The sequence below is a fragment of the Podarcis raffonei genome, chromosome 8 (genome assembly GCF_027172205.1).
Source record: "Podarcis raffonei isolate rPodRaf1 chromosome 8, rPodRaf1.pri, whole genome shotgun sequence".
Taxonomy (NCBI): domain Eukaryota; kingdom Metazoa; phylum Chordata; class Lepidosauria; order Squamata; family Lacertidae; genus Podarcis; species Podarcis raffonei.
Genome location: NC_070609.1, coordinates 2,905,546 through 2,920,657, shown reverse-complemented (window position 1 = coordinate 2,920,657; position 15,112 = coordinate 2,905,546).

Genomic DNA, 15,112 nt, shown 5'->3' with positions numbered 1-15,112 from the left:
TCCCTGTGCCACTGACACCCTTCCCTCCTGACATTTATATCCCACCTTTTCCTGGTGGGGTGTACATGATCTCTTCCTCCCCATTTCATCCTCTGAGAGAGGCTCTGAGAGAGGGTGACTGGCCCCCAAGCGAGCTTCATGGCAGAGCACGGATTCGAACCCGTCACCCAGATCTTAGTCCGACACTCTGAACCAGGGGTCAGCAAACCTTTTCAGCAGGGGACCAGTCCACTGTCCCTCAGACCTTGTGGGGGCCGGACTATATTTTGGAAAAAATAGTGAACGAATTCCTATGCCCCACAAATAACCCAGAGATGCATTTTAAATAAAAGGACACATTCTACTCATGTCAAAACATGCTGATTCTTGGGCCGTCTGAAAAAATGCTTGAACAGAATAATAGGTAAGGATCAAAATAGCTTCTTACCAGGGAGACAGATAAAAAATAATACAAGAGTAGTGATTGATCTCCTAGAATATATTGATATGAAACCTAGTAAGAAGGTGGCAATGTTACTGGTAGATGCGGAGAAAGCCTTTGACAGTGTGGCCTGGAATTTTCTGGTCCACACCATGGAAAGTTTGGAACTTGGGAATAAAATTTTGAATGGTATTAAAGTGATTTATGAAGGCCCCTGGCCTTAATTTGCCCACTCATGCTCTGAAATACCACTACACCCCACAGACTTTAAGGACCCCATAGCCAACCCATTTCCAAGTCATTTCATTGCTTCCAGTACACCGATTCCTGCATTGCAGCGGGTTGGACTAGATGACCGCTGGGGTCCCTTCCAACTCTCGAATTCTATGATTCTATAAGACTGTGGAGCCTGTGACCCTCTGGATGTTGCTGAACTACAGCTGCCGTCATATGCACCTCTTCCAGCGTTGCCCATTCATCCAGATTTTTTGGACTGCAACCTGTAATTTTACCAATTAAATGACAGGGATGCTCACAACCGCAGAACCCCCTGATACTATTATTAAGCTATTTGGAAAAATAATCATACAGTATTGGAGGTGGATTGTGTGTTAAATTTTCTATCTGTGGCAAAAAAGGATTGCTAAGGCTTGGAAGAAAAGGACAATTTCCTCAATTTGTAAATTTGTTTTTTTACTGAGACCTGAAACGGACGTCTTATGGACTTGTTACAGAAGTGCAATGTAAACTGCGGCTTGCCGTAACGGACACTGTTACAGGTTTTGTACCTGGTTTGTACAAAACTGATTGTTTAGTTTGGCTGCATCTGCACTGTGGAACTCCATGCCTATTGACATTGGGTAGATGCCTTCACTGTAAGGGACGCGGGTGGCGCTGTGGGTTAAACCACAGAGCCTAGGACTTACCGATCAGAAGGTCGGCGGTTCGAATCTCCGCAACGGGGTGAGCTCCCGTTGCTCGGTCCCTGCTCCTGCCCACCTAGCAGTTTGAAAGCACATCAAAGTGCAAGTAGATAAACAGGTACTGCTCTGGCAGGAAGGTAAACGGCGTTTCCGTGCGCTGCACTGGTTCGCCAGAAGCAGCTTAGTCCTGCTGGCCACATGACCCGGAAGCTGTACGCCGGCTCCCTCGGCCAATAAAGCGAGATGAGCGCCGCAACCCCAGAGTCGGTCACGACTGGACCTAATGGTCAGGGGTCCCTTTACCTTTACCTAGATGCCTTCACTATATTCTTTTTGGTGCCGGCTAAAAACATTTTTGTTTAGACGAGCGCACAAAGGCAGTGCATGATGTCGATGTGTGTTGTAATCTGGTTTCCGGTTTCTTGCTGATTTTATTTCTCGAATGTTTCAAAGGGTTGCTTTTGCTGATAATTTCATTGTTGCTTTCCTGTTTATAAACCACTTTGAGGTTTGTTTTTTTAAATAATAAAAAAATCAATTGGTGCATAGGTTTTAGGAAATGAGTAGGTAAATAAACAAAGCCCCTGCAAACAAATTGAGACCGCAAGAGATACTGTTGTGTTGCTGTGTTTGTGCAGCCGTCCTAAACCAGCAGAAAGTTCGGCGCCCGAGAGACTTGTGTTGAGTGGCAACCCCCTGTATGCACACCTGCGCCACTGTGTTGCACGCACACAGGCGCGCACAGCCTTTGATTTTATGCCTGAAATGCGCAGCAGGAAGCTGAGCTTGGCGGCATCTGTTGATGGTTTCAGCAGGCGACACAGTTTGGCTCCTCTCTCCGCGCCACGACTTGGGCTTCCAGCTGTTGGCCCTGCCTGAGGCTGCAAATACACCATGCATTTGAAGCACACTGAAAGCGCATCTCCTCCCCGCAGGGGATCCGGGAACTGTAGTTTACCCCTTGCGGATAATGGGCTTTAAATGTATGTTGTGGATGCAGCCCAGGTCTCTTTGCAATGGGAGCTCAAGGATTGCAAGGTTGCACAAACACCATTCGTTTAAAGCCCGTTTAAAGTCCATTGCATAAAGTCTGTTTAAAGCAGAGACATCACCTTGCCGACAAAGGTCTGTATAGTTAAAGCCATGGTTTTCCCAGTAGTGATGTATGGAAGTGAGAGCTGGACCATAAAGAAGGCCGATTGCCGAAGAATGGATGCTTTTGAATTCTGGTGCTGGAGGAGACTCTTGAGAGTCCCATGGACTGCAAGAAGATCAAACCTCCCCATTTTGAAGGAAATCAGCCCTCAGTGCTCACTGGAAGGACAGATTGTGAAGCTGAGGCTCCAAGACTTTGGCCACCTCATGAGAAGAGAAGACTCCCTGGAAAAGACCCTTATGTTGGGGAAGATGGAGGGCACAAGGAGATGGGGACGACAGAGGACGAGATGGTGGGACAGTGTTCTCGAAGCTACAAACATGAGTCTGACCAAATTGCGGGAGGCAGTGGAAGACAGGAGTGCCTGGCGTGCTCTGGTCCATGGGCTCACGAAGAGTCGGACACGACTAAATGACTAAACAACAAACAAAAGTTCATTGCAAGGACAGTTTCCAGGATTCGAGGCTTTTTGTGTGTGTGTGTGTGTGTGTGTGTGTGTGTGTGTGTGTGTGTGTGTGTGTTTATATGCACCATGTACAACACAGCCCAGGCTGTAATGGAAGGTCAAGGAATCTCATTCTTTCTTTGATAGACTCCTTAGCCCAGTGGATCAGGGGAATGTGGCCGTAATGTATCTTGATTTCAGTAAGGCTTTTGACAAAGTTAGAAATGCTAGAAGGAGTGTTTCTGGGCATGTGCAGAGAGGCTCTGCTACACATATATACACCCTGAGCTTAGTTTCCCCTCGGTTTTCTTCTGCAACGCTTTATCTCAAATATCCTCTGAACGCTCTTACTCCCAGTACTTGATATCTGGGTTTGACCTTGGTAGCTCGATTTCTGCATTTGATATCCACAACGTGATAAGTAACGTTCAAAGGTATCTCATCTTTGGCAGCCGGTAGCTTAGGAGATTTTTATTCCTGATGCTCAACAGAAGCAATCAGGAGATAGCAAGGGAGATTAAAAGTACAATTCCAGGTTAAAAAGCACGCACAAGCGTGAATTTGAAGTTCAAACCCCACATTGTGCATTCAAAATTGGAATGGAGAAGTAAATATTTCAGAATATAAGATAAGAACATAAGAAGAGACTGCTGGATCAGGCCAGGAATGCAGCTAGTCCACCATTTAGGGTTGCCATATTTGAAAAAGTACCCCCCAAGTTGTTGAGCTATTTTTTTTTAACAAAGTCACCCCCCGAAACACGATGACTTGACTTGCCTAAGATCCACCTTTCAGAAATTCCACCAATTTCACCTTGGAAAGCCCATTGATGTCCGGGAAAATGTAGGGCAGCCCTAAGTATCCTCTTCTCTCAGTGGCCAACCAGATGTCCATTATGGGGAACCTGCAAGCAGGATTCGAACAAAAGATCTAGCTATTACATTTTTCGCCCCTGAGGTTGCAAATCCATATCGCCTCCCCTTACTTTAATTTGTCACCATCGCCCGAGATTTCAACCTGCCATTTGTCGCAGGGTTCCCCAATGAGCGCTCTCCCCTGGAAAGTCTTCCTTGAGAGGTAGTGTTGTGTAGTGGTTAGAGCGCTGGACCAGGAGAGACCGGGGTTTGAATTCCTGCTCAGCCATGAAGCTCCCTGGGTGACCTTGGGCCAGCCTAACCTACCTCACAGGGATGTCGTGGAGAATTAAATGAGGAGGAGAACAAGAAAGGGGGTAAAGGTGAGATATACGTGAAATGAGTAAACCCCACAGACCATAGCTGTCAACCGTCCCTTATTTGACGGGAAAGTCCCTTATCCCAGCGCCGTGTCCCGCTGCTGTCCCTTATTGATGATGTCCCTTAAATTTCCCGGGTTTCAAAGGAAGCAGCTCCTCTCCCTCCCTCCCTGCCGGCCAGGGAGGAGGGAGGCTCCAACTGTGTTGCTTGGCTGCGTTGCTCACCCAACAAGGAGTCTAAGAACGACTGGGGGGTGGAGCTTGCATGCCTTGTGCCAATCAAATCGGCCACGTTGCCTGGGGACTCGCCTTTGCTCAGCGCTTCCCAGCAGAGAGGTGACGGTGGTTTCCCTTGCTGCACCCCCTTTGCGGGGTTGCTGCGCTGTGGGAACCACCGCTTGAGGCTTCGTTTAGCTGCTGGTTGACTAAAATCCCTTATTTTGGCTGCTGATCCCTTATTTTTGAGGCTGCTGGTCCCTTATTTTCAAATCTGTAAGTTGACAGCTATGTCAACACAAGAGCATTTCCAGCAACTCGTATTCAGAAGCATTTCTGCCTCCAGCTGTTGGAGGGCAGGTCATAGCCATCCTGGCTAGTAGAATTCAATAGCCCTTTCTTCCTCCATTAATTTGTCTAATCCTCTTGTAAAGCCATCCAGGTTGCTGGTCCTCACTGTTTCCTGTGGCAGGGAGTTCCATAGTCTAATTCGGTGCTGACTGAAGTAGGACTTTCTTTCCTCCGTCCCTTGTCTTCCAACATTCACCTTCACCGGATGACCACTGGTTCTAGTGCTCCCATGGCAACCACAAGCGGGGGGGGGAATGGTCTTAGGTTCGAATTCTGCTTCGCTTTGGGGCCACCATGAGAACAGCATGGTGGGCTAGATAGGCAAATGGCTTGATCCAGCAGGCTTTTCTTACGTTCTTCTGAAGTTCCAACCCAGCATATTGCATTTGAAATTTGGAGAATTTGAGCGCTTATGAATATTTTGGGCTATTTATCTCAATCTTCACATGCGCGTGTTGCAGATGCAAAACACGATATGCCTAATTGGCTGACACACTCCCCATTCATTCATCTCTCTCTCTCTCTCTCTCTCTCTCTCTCTCTCTCTCTCTCTCACACACACACACACACACACACACACACAAGCACGCACACACACACACACACACACTGCTGAAACCTCATTCCAATGCTTGAGATTGCTCTTCTCTCCCCCCCCCCTTTCTCTCGCTCCAAATATCTATTGCATGCACAGCCCGTTCCATTGCGGGCACCGTTTGGAATTTCACATGCTCTTCTCAAGCCCAGACCCCCTTTTGCAAAACAGATCTTGAGGCTGCCTTTCCATCTGTTGTTGCCCAGCCTGAGCAAGACCCTCTGACCCTTTTCTTAACGGCGGAGTTTTTATTCTGCTCGTGGTCTATCCACCTGCCGGCCTTTGGTCCGCTCTTGAGAGCACGGCATCAGAACTGCGGGGCTTCCCCGGAGCACGCTCAGAGTGCCTTTCACTTTCGGCTGAGTAATTTCAGTCCCCTCCCTAGGTCTAGCACTGCTGGGCAATATCACCTTGCCGACAAAGGTCCGTATAGTTCAAGCTATGGTTTTCCCAGTAGTGATGTATGGAAGTGAGAGCTGGACCATAAAGAAGGCTGATCGCTGAAGAATGGATGCTTTTGAATTCTGGTGCTGGAGGAGACTCTTGAGAGTCCCATGGACTGCAAGAAGATCAGACCTCTCCATTCTGAAGGAAATCAGCCCTGAGTGCTCACTGGAAGGACAGATCCTGAAGCTGAGGCTCCAGGACTTTGGCCACCTCATGAGAAGAGAAGACTCCCTGGATGTTAGGAAAGATGGAGGGCGCAAGGAGAAGAGGACGACAGAGGACGAGATGGTGGGACAGTGTTCTCGGAGCTACCAGCATGAGTCTGACCAAACTGCGGGAGGCAGTGGAAGACAGGAGTGCCTGGCGTGCTCTGGTCCATGGGGTCATGAAGAGGCGGACACGACTAAATGACTAAACAACAACAATTTCAGTCCCCTCCCTAGGTCCAGCACTGCTGGGCACTCAGAGGCCAATCTGTTGTGGGTGTCAGGATGACCTGCCTCCATCCTGCCCCATTCCTGTTAAGCAGGAGCAGCAGCTGTGGTTGGTGCCCACTGAAACTGGTAGGGCAGAATGCGGGGAGCCCACCAGCAGGTGGCGCCAGAGCCAATGACTGGCAGAGCCAGCTCATTCTCGCTCCATCCCCATCCCCTTGAACACTGAGAATAAGGGTTGGGGAGCTGACGGCCAGCTGGACCAGATGAAAGTAAGGAGGCAGTGGGGGGAGCTTGGAGGAATTGAGGTTGCTGGGGGGAGCGCCCCCGTTTCCCTAAAGAACCGACCTCAAACAATATTAGAAGCCTCCATGGTGTTGGCTCCCATAAACCCATATATCCTGATACATCTCGGACATCACTTGCCACCTTCGTCTCTCCAGCTCCACCACTGGTCACCTGAAGGTCTCCTGCACTATCAAATGACTTTGTCCTTTTTTCTCCTCTTGCCTTGAACGACCTCCCAGGAAATCTTCATGATCCCCTTGCTCTGAATGGGTGGGGTGGTTTCCAAAAGTCTTCTCCTTGCCCTTGCTCTGAATGGGCTGAACGGTTTCCAAAGGTCTTCTCCTTGCCCTTGCTCTGAATGGGCTGAACGGTTTCCAAAGGTCTTCTCCTTGCCCTTGCTCTGAAGGGGCTGAACGGTTTCCAAAGGTCTTCTTCTTGCCCTTGCTCTGAAGGGGCTGAACGGTTTCCAAAGGTCTTCTCCTTGCCCTTGCTCTGAAGGGGCTGAACGGTTTCCAAAAGTCTTCTCCTTGCCCTTGCTCTGAATGGGCTGAACGGTTTCCAAAGGTCTTCTCCTTGCCCTTGCTCTGAAGGGGCTGAACGGTTTCCAAAGGTCTTCTCCTTGCCCTTGCTCTGAAGGGGCTGAACGGTTTCCAAAGGTCTTCTTCTTGCCCTTGCTCTGAACGGGCTGAACGGTTTCCAAAGGTCTTCTTCTTGCCCTTGCTCTGAACGGGCTGAACGGTTTCCAAAGGTCTTCTCCTTGCCCTTGCTCTGAATGGGCTGAACGGTTTCCAAAGGTCTTCTCCTTGCCCTTGCTCTGAACGGGCTGAACGGTTTCCAAAGGTCTTCTCCTTGCCCTTGCTCTGAATGGGCTGAACGGTTTCCAAAGGTCTTCTCCTTGCCCTTGCTCTGAAGGGGCTGAATGGTTTCCAAAGGTCTTCTCCTTGCCCTTGCTCTGAACAGGCTGAACGGTTTCCAAAGGTCTTCTCCTTGCCCTTGCTCTGAACGGTTTCCAAATGTCTTCTCCTTGCCCTTGTTCTGAATGGGCTGAACCATTTCCAAAGGTCTTCTCCTTGCCCTTGCTATGAACGGTTTCCAAAGGTCTTCTCCTTGCCCTTCCTCTGAATGGGTTGGATGGTTTCCTGAGTACTCCACAGGTCTTTCTTCTCCTTGCCCTTGCTCTGAACGGGCTTACAGAGTGCTGCCACCTCCACCTTCTTTCGGATCCCTCCTCAAAACCTACTCCTTCGGTGATGCCTTTGGACTACTGCAGCTGGCTCAAATACATGCAAAAGAAATGATGGTGGATTTTATTTCCCCACCACCACCACAGCCCCGTCTTCATCCCCCTCTCCTGCCTCCTGCACCTCAGGCAGACCACGCCGGTGATATTGAGCTTGCAAAAATCTCTCTCACTGTCCAGCACGCAAAGGCGCAAGAGGAAACTCGTTTGTGCAGCTCACCATCTGCGATTGATGCAGCAAAGACGGTCTGGCGACCATTTCAAGGCTGTTCCTTCACCAGGGAAGAAAAAAATGAATCCCTGGAACAGAAAACAAAACAAAAAACCACTTCTCTTCCCACTCGGCTGCTTGCCCTTGTTCATCAGCTCCAAAGCAAGCAGGCAGCCATCCTCATTTCCAAGAATGGATGAGCTCTGCAAGGCTATCGCACCTGGTCCCTCTGATAGTGGAAAAGCGTATTTGGATGAAGCTGCAGAGGTCAACACATGGAAATGGCATTTGCAAGCAAGTAATTAGCAGCTAACAGCTACATGCCAGCAATGCAGGGAGACCAGAAGCTACTGGGTGGGAGGGAAGGGGACTCTGTATGAAGGAGTCAAGAAAAGGTTTCTTGAATCAGTCTATGTTCAGGGGAAGTAGGGAATCCAGCCGCCTTGGGAGGTAAAGGTAAAGGGACCCCTGACCGTTAGGTCCAGTCGTGACCGACTCTGGGGTTGCGGCGCTCATCTCGCTTTATTGGCCGAGGGAGCTGGCGTACAGCTTCCAGGTCATGTGGCCAGCATGACTAAGCCGCTTCTGGCGAACCAGAGCAGCGCACGGAAACGCCGTTTACCTTCCCGCCGGAGCGGTACCTATTTATCTGCTTGCACTTTGACGTGCTTCCGAACTGCTAGGTTGGCAGGAGCCGGGACCGAGCAACGGGAGCTCACTCCGTCGCAGGGATTCAAACCGCCGACCTTCTGATCGGCAAAGTCCTAGGCTCTGTGGTTTAACCCACAGTGCCACCGATGTCCTGCCTTGGGAGAGGTGCCTTCAATTCATCGTGCTGGGTTTTCAAAGAACTTTACAGGTCTTGCCCTTGTTGGCTCCTATAATCCCTTATATCCTGATACATCAGCATCGCTTTCCACCTTTGTCCACCCAGCTCTACCACTGGCAAGCTCTCCTGCACTCTCAAGAACACCTCCCAGGAGATCTTCACATTGCCCTTGCTCTGAATGGGCTTAATGGTTCCCAGAGATCTTGCCCTTGCTCTGAACGGCCTTAATGGTTCCCAGAGATCTTGCCCTTGCTCTGAATGGGCTTAATGGTTCCCAGAGATCTTGCCCTTCCTCTGAATGGGCTTAATGGTTCCCAGAGATATTGCCCTTGCTCTGAACGGGCTTAATGGTTCCCAGAGATCTTGCCCTTGCTCAGAATGGGCTTAATGGGTTTCAAAGCACTTCCAAGGTCTTCTCCTTGTGCTTGCTCAGAATGGGCCTAGGGGGCAGGGCCCACACTCACCCTGAACAGCTAAAAGAGGCTCCTGGGGGGCCCCTGGGAGATTGCTGGAACAACTCTTGGGTTGGGGCGACTGGCTAAAATGCTTTACAATGTTTTAAATGGTTCTCTGTTTTGTTTTGGTTGGATTGGTGTTGGTTAAACGTTTAGTTGGGGTTGGCAGTTATTTTAATTTGGGTATAACTGTAAACTTTTTATTATTGTTGCTATTATTATTATTGGTTTTTATTGATTTACTGGTTTGTTTGTTGCTTGTTTAGGATATTCTGTTTTTTAATGTTTGATGTTTTGGTGTGTTTTTATATATGCTGTTTATATAGGCTGTAAGTCACCCAGAGTGGCTGGGGAAACCCAGCCAGATGGTTGGGATATACCGTATTTTTCGCACCATAGGACGCACCAGACAATAGGACGCACCTTGTTTTAGAGGGGGAAGAACAAGAAAAAAAAATTCTCCCCCTCTCTGCCCAGCGACCCTTCAGCGAAGCGGCAGGAGGCGCTGCGCAGAGAGGGGGAGAATTTTCCCGCTCTTGTTTTCCCGTTCTAAAACAAGGTGCCGTTCAGGCGGCTACCTTGGAAGCCTGGAGAGCGAGAGGGGTTGGTGCGCACCGACCCCTCTCACTCTCCAGGCTTCAGGTTCCTTTCGACCTGCTCTTTGAGGCTGGCAGGGGGAAGCCCACCACCAGCCCCAAAGAGCAGGTCAGGGAGCAGCGGAAAGGCGCAGCGGAGAGGCTGCTGCCATAGTCGCGCGTCACCTCTCCAGCTGGGAGAGGGTCGCGGGGCTATGGCTTCTTTAGCCCCTCACGCGCTCTCCGAGTTGGAGAGGTGGCGGGTGGCTAAAGAGGATGCTGCCATAGCCGCGCGTCACCTCTCCAGCCGGGAGAGGGTCGCGGGGCTATGGCGTCTTCGCTCCATAGGACGCACGCACCTTTCCCCTTCATTTTTGAAGGGGAAAAAGTGCGTCCTATAGAGCGAAAAATACGGTAAATGAAAAGATTGTTGTTGTTGTTATTGTTATTATTAGATGATGATTATGGAGAGCTGGACTTCCACTTGATTTTCAGAAGTGGCTTTTACGTCTTGCGAAAGCACAAACAGAATACGGAAATTAAGAGATAGGGAGACGTCAGGGTAAATGGAATAAACTGCTGAATGAATGCAGCCGAAGGTCATGATTGCACTTTGTAGTTTAGAGAAAAGGTGGGTCAGAGGCAACAGGACAGAAATTTAGAAAATTACACCTGGCACTGAGAAAGCTGCGAGAAGCCAGGGAACCAGGCAGAGGGCCTTCTCGGTGGTGGCCCCCGCCCTGTGGAACGCCCTCCCACCAGATGTCAAAGAGAAAAGCAACCAGACTTTTAGAAGACATCTGAAGGCAGCCCTGTTTAGGGAAGCTTTTAATGTTTGATGGATTACTGTATTTTAATATTTTGTTGGAAGCTGCCCAGAGTGGCTGGGGAAACCTGAAAGATTCAGGACAGGTAAAACAAAGTCCTTCTTCATACAGCACTTGGTTAACCTGTGGAACTCCCTGCCACAAGAGGCAGTGAAAGCCACCAATCTGAATGGTTTAAAACAGGCTTCCTCAACCTCAGCCATCCAGATGTTTTGGGACTACAACTCCCATGATTCCTAGCGAGCAAGACCAGTGGTCAGGGATGATGGGAATTGTAGTCTCAAAACATCTGGAGGGCCGAGGTTGAGGAAGCCTGGTTTAAAAAGAGGATTCGACAAAGTCACGGAGGAGAGGGCTATCAATGGCTACTATGAACAGCTTGGCTGTGCCTCTACGGTTGGAGGCAGCCAAGCTTCTGAATACCAGTTGCTGGAAACAGCAGGAGGGGCGAAGGGTCTTGTGTTCGAATCCTGATGGCAGGTTTCCCATTGGGGCATCTGTTTGGTCATTGTGAGAACAGGGGGTTGGACTAGGTGGAATCCTGGCCCCTTATCCTGCAGGCTCTTCCTATATACTGTTGCAGGAATTTATGTATAGTTGGGGGGGGTTGCCCCTCCAGCAGATATCATGCACATGCAGCCCACTGCCAAAACCAGCACAATCACTTTTGTGACTTTTGTGATTTGTCCCCACAAAACACTTCTTCACAGTTTCTTCCTATCTATTCAAATGTAAGAATTCACTGATAAATGCATCTATGTACTGGATCACAGGGAAAACTTCAGAAATTCATCTAGACACGTGAGCTCAGCTCCTCAGCAGCCCCTCTGCCTGAGGGATAATTCCTGGCCTCCTGATACCTGAGTGCCAGACAGGTAGCCATTCCAGAATAACAAACCCAGATGAAGACAAAGGGGTGTGATGAACTTGGCTGGGAAACAGGGAAATGTAAATACCTCTTTTGTTCCACTTGATGGGTGTTTGGTGGAGGGCAAGGAGAACCATGGGGCAGGGTCCAGGATGCTCAGATTCCTGCCACCAGACCTCCCCTTTCATGATGTAACCGTGATGTAGTTTGGGGAGGTGTAACATGGGGATTAGCAGCTAATAAAAGTTTGGGTTCTCTTTTGTTTGGGGCTTCCACCTTGTTCCACCTTGTGGCAGGTGGGAGTCCTGTCGCGACAGTCTTCAATCAAGACCAAGCCTACTGGCTGCTGTTTTGCTCTGGTATTCCTGGCTGGTGTCCTTGTTTTTTGTCGAAGGGAGCCCTCAGATTTCTCCATTAACAATACTGTGTACAGCAGCTTTCTCCAACCTCCAGATACTTTGTACTAAAACTCCTCTATCAGCCCCGCAGCTAAGTCACAGCAAAAATGCCACGCGACTGATTACGACATTTTGCAAACGATTCACGCGCAGCGCTTGCGGCCTCCTTCTTGCAATGAATTAAAATACCGGTTTGCTTTAATAATGGGTTAGGCTTCGATTTTCATTAGCTGGGCTGGAACTTGAAAGGGATCTTTGGCTCTGGTATGCTAGTCCTAAGAGGGAATGAAATAAATATATATCCCTGGTTGGCCTAAGAATGATGGGAGCTTCTTTCAGACAAAATTACATGTGGCATCCTTTAGAAAGCCTCCTCTATTGAGGCCTGGCAACGCGCAGATTGATTTCAGCCGATGAATCAGTTAAAAGGAAGGTGATTAATCTTCTGGCATCACATAACATAAGACTGCATTTGCCAATACTAGGCAAATTTGTGGCATTTAAATTTTGGGTGTGTGTGTGGTAGGTTTCCTGTGCACATCCAACAGTACAGGTTGAATCCTGACAAGATAGAAGTACTGTTTGTGGGGGACAGGGGGCAAGCGGGTGTGGAGGACTCCCGGGTCCTGAATGGGGCAACTGTGTCCCTGAAGGACCAGGTGCGCAGCCTGGGAGTCATTTTGGACTCACAGCTGTCCATGGAGGCACAGGTCCATTCTGGGTCCAGGGCAGCTCCACCTGGTATGCAGGCAAAGACCCTCCATGCCCACAGACTATCTCGCCAGAGTGGTGCATGCTCTAGTTATCTCCCGCTTGGACTACTGCAACGCGCTCTACGTGGGGCTACCTTTGAAGGTGACCCAGAAACTGCAATTAATCCAGAATGCAGCAGTTAGACTGGTGACTGGGGGCGGCCGCCGGGACCACGTAACACTGGTCCTGAGAGATCTGCATTGGCTTCCAGTACGTTTCCGAGCACGATTCAAAGTGTTGGTGCTGATCTTTAAAGCCCTAAATGGCCTCAGCCCAGTATCCCTGAAGGAGCATCTCCACCCCATCATTCAGCCCGGACACTGAGGTCCAGCTCTGAGGGCCTTCTGGCGGTTCCCTCCCTGCGAGAAGCCAAATTACAGGGAACCAGGCAGAGGGCTTTCTCGGTGGTGGCGCCCACCCTGTGGAACACCCTCCCTTCAGATGTGAAGGAAATAAGCTGCTACCCTATCTTTAAAAGACATCTGAAGGCAGCCCTGTTCAGGGACGTTTTTAATATTTAACGCTGTACTGTTTTTAACACTTGATTGGGAGCCGCCAGGAGTGGCTGGGGAAACTCAGCCAGATGGGCGGGGTATAAATAATAAATTATTATTATTTTTAATACATTGCATGCCACTTTAAAAGCCCAGAAAATGTACACTGTGAACTGGGCACATCATCTGGTCACCGCAGTCAAAGAAGGATATTGCCAGGCTGAAAGGTGTGCAGAGGAGAGTCTGGAAGCCAAGCTTGTGAGGAACGGTTGAGGGAGCTGGGTCTGTTTAGCCTGGAGAAGAGGAGACCAACAGGAGATATGAGAGCCATCTTTAATTGACTCTGGAGGGGAGGACCTGAACCAGTGGATTCAATCTGCAAGAACGGAGATGCCTGCTAATACAGTTGTACCTTGGTTGTCAAACGGCTTGGCTCCCGAACAAATCGGCTCCCGAACACCGCAAGTGTTCCAGTTTGCGAACGTTTTTTGGAAGCCGAACGTCCGATGTGGCTTCCGACTGAGTGCAGGAAGCTCCTGCAGCCAATTGGAAGCCACGCTTTGTTGTCGTTTAATCGTGTCCACCTCTTTGTGACCCCCTGGACCAGAGCACGCCAGGCACTCCTGTCTTCCCCTGCCTCCCGCAGTTTGGTCAAACTCATGTTGGTCTCTTCGAGAACACTGTCCCACCATCTCGTCCTCTGTTGTCCCCTTCTACTTGTGCCCTCCATCTTTCCCAGCATCAGGGTCTTTTCCAGGGAGTCTTCTCTTCTCCTGAGGTGGCCAAAGTCTTGGAGCCTCAGCTTCAGGATCTGTCCTTCCAGTGAGCACTCAGGGCTGATTTCCTTCAGAATGGAGAGGTTTGATCTATCCCCTTCATGGATCACCTGCCTTGCCGTGGCGAAGGGGCTTGAATAGCTCAGAGAAGCTATGAGCTATGCCGTGCAGGGCCACCCAACATGGACAGGTCATAGTGATCCACCTGGAGCAGGAACCGGCAAGCCACTCTAGTATCCCTTACAAGAAAACTCCATGGACAAAGACAACAGGAAGCCACGCTATGATAGGAATTTTGAGGTCTTAGATATATGTTCATAAGTGTACCAACTAAGCATATACATAGATCAGCACAGGAAGACCGACCTGAAACCATTTTGATTCCCCAACTGACCAAATGTTTTCCCTGCAAGGAGGGAGGGGCAGGGGCAGGGAGGCTTCCCATTGTCTCAGGAATTGAGTAATCAGCATTTTAATTGGCGACAGACTATCAGGAAAGGCAATCAGATAATCTGGCAAACAGGAAAAACAACATTCAAATTTCTGTTTTAGACCGCCTTTTCTGTGATGTAGGTATGATGTATCTAGGGGTGGTCTTGATCTACAGGGTGGCAATTTCAAAAGTCTATATAAGGCCTTGCGCCATTTTTCTGGGTTCCTCCTCTCTCCTGTGTGTGGTGCGTGAGGACCCTGTTGCAACAGTTCAATAAAGATCAGGCTCACTAGCTGCTTTGCTTCTCAATATTCTCAGGTTGGCCTCTGTTATTTTCTCCTACCAACAGGGAACCTACGTAAGGACTCTATATGGGCTCTTGGATACCCCATAAGGGAAAAGAAGCAGATTTTGTTTACAACAACACCTTGGTTTTCGAACGGCTCCGGGAATCAAATGGACTCCCGGATTGAGTTCAACAACCAAGGTACCACTGTATCAAGAACAAAGTTTCCAACAATGAGAGCTATTTGACAGTGGAACAGAAGACCTGGGGAGGCGATGCTTTGCTTCATTGGAGGCTTTGAAACAAGAGGTTGGGTGCCAGGGAGTGCCAGGGGTTCTTGGGCCCAGACTCCCGCATTGCAGGGGGTTGGACTAGATGACCCCCTGGGGTCTCGTTCATCTCTACAGTTCTACAATTCTGGCAAAATGCATTAGATTGAAATCGAACGCAGCCTTTC